Genomic DNA, 7,847 nt, shown 5'->3' with positions numbered 1-7,847 from the left:
CACAATCCGCATATAACGATGCTTAGCCACCGGCCGCTAGCCGCGCAGCTACAAGCTCTTCCTATTAGCAAATGCTTATAATAAAGTGGGAGGTCAGTGCATTTCAATCATACAACAGAGTTAAGAAGTTGAACTGAATAACAAAAAGGTTTGGAAAGTGTTTCCTGGTAGTGTGAGAGCTCAGTGGTCCAGAGCTATCAGTCCCTGTTGTAATTGGTATGAAGTTCTCCGTGTGTAGCATTATTTAATTACTGCAATTTTACACTATGCATTTATACATCAGTGGTTTAGTGTTAGGCCAGACCTCTGAAGAAAAGCAAGAATGGTCACACCAGATAATATGCCAGTGGTACAGACGCCCATGAATGACAGGACCTGATGTGTGTTACTCAAAGCACAGACCAACTAAAAAACAAACCTCGAAACTAGTGGTGGGCCGTTAACAGTGTTAACGGCGTTCGTTAATTTGATACTCTTATTGGGCGATATTAAAATTATCGCCATTAATCTATTCTTAAAGTTGGGTTGGGAACTGGGTCAAAATGGGTAAGCAAACTATGATGACTTTCAACTTGATAGTTTAGCTCGGCTGTATTCCTAACCAAATTGCACAGTAGGGGAGAGAACGGCTGTGTTCGAAATAGACTACTACATACTGGATACTGCATACTGGACTCAGTATATACTGGATACTGCATACTGGTCCTCGTAGTAGTATGCAGTACAGTTTCCAGTATGCGACAAAAGCAAAGCACACTACGGGGTCACGTGAACGTAGCGTTGCATGATGGGATGCAGTACACCACGAAGATAGCTCTGTTCGCGTACTGGAATATTTTGCGGAAGTAGTAGGTCATCCGGGTATGTTTCGCGTACTGGAAATTTTCATTTTGGTCACATACTGCATACGACATACTGATTTGGGGCTCGATCAGTACGCCAGTAGTATGTAGTAGACCAGGGGTCACCAACGTGGTGCCCACGGGCACCATGTCGCCCGCGAGGACGTTATGAGTCGCCCGCGGGCTTGTTTTAAAAACAGCTCACTATATTGCCATGCACCAAAGCGCTGCATCGTTTATGTTTTTGTTGCTATTAGCGATTGTCCGCGGTTGCTAGCGGTCTTCCCGCTTAGCAATTGACATGCGCACATGAACCCAATAACCCCCCCCCGCTCAACAACTTTCTTTCTGGTAGCCCTCCGCAATAATTGGTATCCAAGAAGTAGCTCCCAACTTCAAAAAGGTTGGTGACCCCTGTAGTAGACTATTTCGAACACAGCCAACGAGTTTTCAAACCTGTGAATTACAAATCGTACGTGTGTTTACATGGATGCAGCCACGAAGTCGCCAGGTTTGCTTCATGGAAAGTGTTACCGGAGCAGAGCTCGGAGCGGTCGTTTTCTGCATGGTCCTAGCGCTAGATTTGTCACTATTTAAATATTTCTTTTTAACCGTTAAAACTGCAGAGGACCAAAACCGGCTTTTGAAAAAGTGTCCCCCCTCCCCCCCAATTTACGTCCGTGAGGTTAAATGTACTAAATGTTGGCTTACATTTCAAATATCATGTTTAGCTGAATAAACATGTTATCAACCCCTTTTAATGTACAGTATTTAGGCTTACAAATTCATGTTGAACTGAATAAACCGTTGAACACGAGTAGCCTACATTTTATTGAGCATGTTTTTTTTCTTCAAGTATCAAAGTAGAACAGCTTTCTCAAGCAGTCATTGATGCATGTTGGAAACAGGAGATGAGCCCCTGGTTTAATGCACCCTCTGTATTAAGAAACCCTATCTCAAAAACTGACTTTTAGTCATTACTTGGGTAGCACACATATGAACCATTTTAATATAGATTAATCTAGATTAATCTAGATTAATTTAAAGATTTCAGTGAGATTAATCTAGATTTAAAAAATTATTCTATGCCCACCCCTACTCGAAACATTTGAAGTGAATTTAATGCCACTCCAAACCAACATTTTCTTATAAATGAAAGTAAACTCTAATATTACGGGAAATGTGTTGTTGGTAGGTCTTCAGTGCTGTTGGTAGGTCTTCAAAGCTGTTGGTAGGTCTTCAGTGATGTTAGTAGGTCTTTAGTGCTGTTGGTGGGTCATCAGTGCTGCTGGTAGGTCTTCAGTGTTGCTGGTAGGTCTTCGGTGCTGTTGGTAGGTCTTCAGTGTTGTTGGTAGGTCTTCAGTGCTGTTGGTAGGTTTTCAGTGTTGTTAGTAGGTCTTCAGTGCTGTTGGTAGGTCATCAGTGCTGCTGGTAGGTCTTCAGTGTTATTGGTAGAGAGGAAGAAATTTCATCTCATATGTTTCCTCTCTTGATTCTTTTTTCTGCATATGTTCAAACTGAAAGCCAGTACTGGAATATATGTGTTTGTTAGGACAATGTATGGTGGCCTAAATCATTTCAACAAGATTATTATAGTAAAAAAAAAATACAGAGGTCAGATTTGATCAGTCTGATTCTGCTTTTAAATGATAGAACAGAAGGTTTTGCAGTGGTGAGTTTCACTGTAACCAGCCTCTCTCTGATCATTCAAATAATCTGAACATTGTGATGATTCTGGGAATCTAGAGTGTTTCCTAGATCTTTCAGCGTTTGGCTTCATACCCTGTGAAACAGTGGCCACAGAAATGTACAGGTAAGATAATACCAGTACATCAAGGCACTTTTGGCTACAGTTCACGTGGTTACACCAGTGAAGAAAATAAATGTGTCTTGAGAAGTCAAGGTATGGGTCACAGAGCTGTGAGTGATAAAAGCCAGCCAATGAGTGTGTGGGTGTGCTGTTCCTTGTTATTGTATATGGGTAATTAGTTCTTGAAGTAGGCTTCCAATAACTGCACTAAGAATTTAACCGGCTCAGTGTAATTAATAAAGGTAAAAACACATTGCTTGTTACTGAACTGCAAAGTACTTGTGTGTACGCATTTGAATATAACTCGTAACCAGACTCTATGTGCTACGTTCTTAGAAAGAGATGATGCAACATGATATCAGGTGAGGAATGGGGTGATGCAACCATATCAATATAATAATAATAATAATAATAATAATAATAAGTTCCATTTGTATAGCGCCTTTCAAGATGCTCAAGGACGCTTTCCAGATGCAAAAACCAAAATACGCAAACTAACAAACAATACAAAAAAAATAAATAAATAAATAAAAAAAAATAATACAAAACAAGCAACACCAATACAACAGATTAAATAAATTGAAGCCGGGCTAGGATGAAGAGTTTAGGTGAAAATATTGAGAAAACAGGTGAGTTTTTAGCTGTGTTTTGAATGAATTGAGAGATGAAGAGAGACGGAGTGATGGCGGGAGAGAGTTCCAAAGTGTTGGGGCAGCCACACTGAATGATCGACCCCCCATAGTGCTTAACTTATACCTAGGAACAACAAGGAGACCGGTGTCAGAGGAACGCAGTCTACGTGGTGGGACATAATGGTGGAGGAGGTTGGCCAGATATAAGGGCGCCGCACCAGCGAGTGTTTTAAATGTAAGCACTAGGAGTTTATACTGGATACGCAGGTGTACAGGGAGCCAGTGGAGACGTTCTAATACTGGTGTTATATGCTCGTATTTTCTGGGCATTGGCATTATGAGGACTTCCATGACTTTGTTCTGGAAGCTGTTTGAGCTCATGAGACACCTGCAGCAGTTCTAACTACTGTGAGTGGTTTCACAGGATTTCATATAAATGGAGCTGGAAAAAAAACATGGCTTCTAAACCAACCCTCTCTAGCATAAACAGTTTGTAAGGTTTCATATTAGTTTGATTGTACAAATGTCTGCAGATTTGTACCCTAAATATCAATTGCCTAGTTACTACACAGCTGCATATAATCTCATCCACTTTTATTTATAATTGAGTGAGAAAATAATCTATGAAATCTGATGAAAAGATTGTAGAGGTCTACAATGTTAATAGCAGCATTTGTGCTGTGTATTAATGTTAAAGTTGATAACTAAGGAACACACTAAAGCTACCTCAGTCCTGTCCGATTTTTTGATGTTGAAACTACCTGCCTTCAAATCGTTATGTCCAAAGACACCTGAGTCTCATTGTGTGTACTAGAGCGTTGGTGTTCTAACCTGGCCAATGTGCAAAAGGTGAAAAATCTAGTTATATACTTGGTGATTCGTTGTCCTGCCAAATTTTTAATAGCTTCTGGGTTAATTGTTAAGGAGAGCTGTCCTGCACCTCTTAAAGGATCAATCATTTATAGAAGTAATAATGAGTTTGTAATGGTTCACTGGTCTTTGCACCTCGCCCTGCAAAGCGGAGCTTAATGCGCAAGTTATGACCATCTGCAGAATGTATTACGTCCTCCTCACAAGACGAAGGACACATTAAATCTCCACCAGGAAGAGTGTATGATTAATCAGTATTTAAAATGGCAATTTAGCACCACATGTGTTGTTACAAATGTGCAATCACTGATATCAGAACATTAAAAATAAGCCTGCGTTATTTTGCCCTTTCTGTGATTTATGCCTCGACTAGGTGCTGGCTTGTATTTGGTTTGGTTCAGTGTAATATTTATGGTGGGATATGAGTGGGAAGAGGACCTGATGCTAAATGTGCTGCTGATGAGAAATTAACCATGTGAAACCCCTTACAGATGAAAGCATTCTGACCGGTAGCAGAGAAATGATTGTATGTATGCAATTTACTTTTAATGACTTCATGTGTACCAAAGATCTCCAAGGTTCCTAGATTTTGCCTTTTTAAAAAGGGAGCATATTCCTGCAACAGTGGCTAATTGTTTTGATGTGGAGTTCCTGGGAGGATCACTCTGCTTCATTAAGCTGATAATTGCTTTAAGTTTTCTCTTTTTTTTTCGCACACTCTTTGCACATCAAACCACAGGAGAACAGAGCGAAAGAGCAAAAGATTTTCTCCTGCTCATTTGTGAAACCCTGTAACAACAAAACGCTAAACATCACACAGTGTGGCGGACCGTTCGCATCATTATTCTTGCCGCCGTTCTAATTATAAATTACAGGGTGCCCGATCGCCATGCTGTCCTCACACCTCTCGTTCGGTGAAGCACTCGGGCGTGAGCCCTGCGGCGGTGTTATTACCCACGAGTCCCCTCTCTCCCTCACCCTCGGGGTCATCTTTTGACTGCGGTGAGCGATGTCGAATTGGATCTCGTGGCCCCGCCGCATCTGCGACTGGGAGCGGCCGGAGGAGCAGGCGAGGGCCCAGCTTGGGTCCCGTCCAGATTCCCTGCCTCCTGGATCCACTAAGCTGCAGCGATCCTCTATCTCTCCCGCCTCCGCTGACCCACCCACCAGCCAGCCGAGTGCAGTTATTAGAAGCCTCTCTGCATGGCTGCTCCTCTCCCGGCCGCGGGAAATGGATGTCGTGCGGCACCTAGACCAAGTGCTTCACATTAGTGCCAGTCCTGATGGGCTGCCCCCACACACCTCGCACGCACGTGCGCACACGCACACACACACACATGCTATTAAAGCACTTTTGGGGGACTTTTCTGAAAGACAGTGTGTGATTATCATCACTACACTCTCGCTTATAGGCCGGGATCTGGGACAAGCAAGATGTGAAGAGCTCTCTTCTCTCCCAAACGAGAGCACTATTGTTTGAATGGCTTTGTAAAATGTGTCTGAGAGTTCTTTACACAGTACAAGAACTGTGTAGAGGGACACTGAGAGTATTTGTCTTTTGTGTGTGTGTGTGTGTGTGTGTGTGTGTGTGTGTGTGTGTATATATATATATATATATATATATATATATATATATATATATATATATATATATATATATATATATCTCAGTGGGGAACCGTCAGGGCCCTCTACGCCATCTCAGAGGGCCTAAAATATTCTTAAAACATATATATACATATATACATATATACGTGTGTGTGTGTGTTTTAAGAATATTTTAGGCCCTCTGAGATGGCACATATATATATATATATAATTATCAGTGGTGGGACTTTAACGCGTTAATTTCGATTAATTAATTACAGGAAAATTAACGCACTAAAAAAATTAACGCATTTTAACGCATTTAACGGACGAGACACTTTTGCACCGTGGAATGTTTCTCAGTGCGCGAGTTCCGGGCATACAGATTATGGACACACAATAAGATGATCATGATGGAGATGACTGAAGAGGCTACGCTGGTGGATGGGAAATTTAAATATAAGAAACTTTCAGATGGAAGTACAAACAAAAATAGTGTTATTTACACTTTATGTAGGAAGGAGTTCGCTTATCACAGGAGCACTTCCACCCTTCGTTACCACCTCAACGCAAAACATGTTGCGGCTAAAGCTGGGCGTACACTGTGCGATATTTTAAATCGTGTACTCAGCTCCAGCTCAAACTGTACGACTAAATCGCAGGGAGAGTCGGCTCGTGGAGCTGCTTCAACAGTGCGATACTCTCACGAGGAGCGATTTGAATTTCAAACATGTTTGATGTTCTTGCGACGCTGCGATTTCTGATCGGGAGTTGGTCGTGAGGTGTGAATCGTTCCTCGTTTACCTGTGTAAACTATACGATGCACGACACGCGATTGAGCCGAAACGAGTGAAAAATCGGCTGAAAATGGGCCAAAAATCGCACAGTGTACGCCCAGCTTAACGCGCAGGTCAGTAATGATAACTTAGCTGCTAAATGTATTCCTAGTACGATAGGGTGACCAAACGTCCGTAATTCACATCCTGTGAGGAAACGTCCTGGTTTTTAAATGACCTTCATTGGACCATTAAGACTGGATTAAACTTTCGCGAATGGCCGTAGCGCGCGACTCCGCACGCGTTTATACATGATGCGTCACATTATTTGTGTTGTCCGCTCTCTGTGGTCGAAGATAAATGCTTACAAGAAGCGCTGCGAATTGCGTCAACTGATGCAAGTTACGAACTACCGTCCAGGGGTGAGTTTCCCAAAACGTTCTTAGCGCCAAGTACTTCTTAACCTCGTACGTAAGAACGAGGTGACGAAGTACTTGGCACTAAGAACGTTTTGGGAAACTCACCCCAGAAAGACAATGTCGAAGAAAATCCAGCAGCTGTATGATGAGGAAAGAATTAAAACAGGTTATTGTGAAGAGTGCCACAAATGTGGCTCTGACTGGGGATCACTGGACCTCTGTTAGCAACAAGAATGATCTTGGTGTGACAGCTCATATTATAGATCAGGTATCACCAAATGGCGGACCGCGGTCCGGATCCGGACCCGAACGCCGTCCTGTACGGACCCAATCACATTCCTGATTAACTGGATACGGACCCAAATGGCAAAAAATTTTAACGGGAGACTATATTTTAAACCGGAGAATTTATTTTCAGACGAGTGTTACGTTCACCACCCATTTGAGTGTTACGTTCGCCCCCCCGCTCAACAACTTTCGTTCGCCACCGCGGACCCGGACCTAAGGTCTGAGCTATCTGCCAAAAATGGACCGCGGAAAGATTTAATTGATTACCCCTGTTATAGATGATGAATCTATAGATGACGAAGATCCAGTCATTTGCTTTGAGCATGCAGAAGACCACTTCTAGGCACTATGAAGATGCCTATGGCAGAGGCCTGGGAAATTAAAGAAAGTCTACCATCTAAAATGGTATTAAAAAACATCTTCTGATTTACTTCAATTCTTCCAATATCCTGAGCAAAACTCCCTAAATTAAACAACATTTTTGGTCAGAATTTCCAATGTTCTGAACTGTTTTCTGCACACTACACATATATTGGTCTTCGTAGTAGACTGGTGGAAAAATAAACAAGATGTTGAAGTTTGATTATGTTCATTGATTCATTCATCATTCAAACTTAAATAAA

Source organism: Brachyhypopomus gauderio, chromosome 17 (assembly GCF_052324685.1).
Source record: "Brachyhypopomus gauderio isolate BG-103 chromosome 17, BGAUD_0.2, whole genome shotgun sequence".
Classification (NCBI taxonomy): Eukaryota; Metazoa; Chordata; class Actinopteri; order Gymnotiformes; family Hypopomidae; genus Brachyhypopomus; species Brachyhypopomus gauderio.
The sequence above is the reverse complement of the archived record's forward strand: the minus strand, read 5'-3'. Positions refer to the sequence as shown.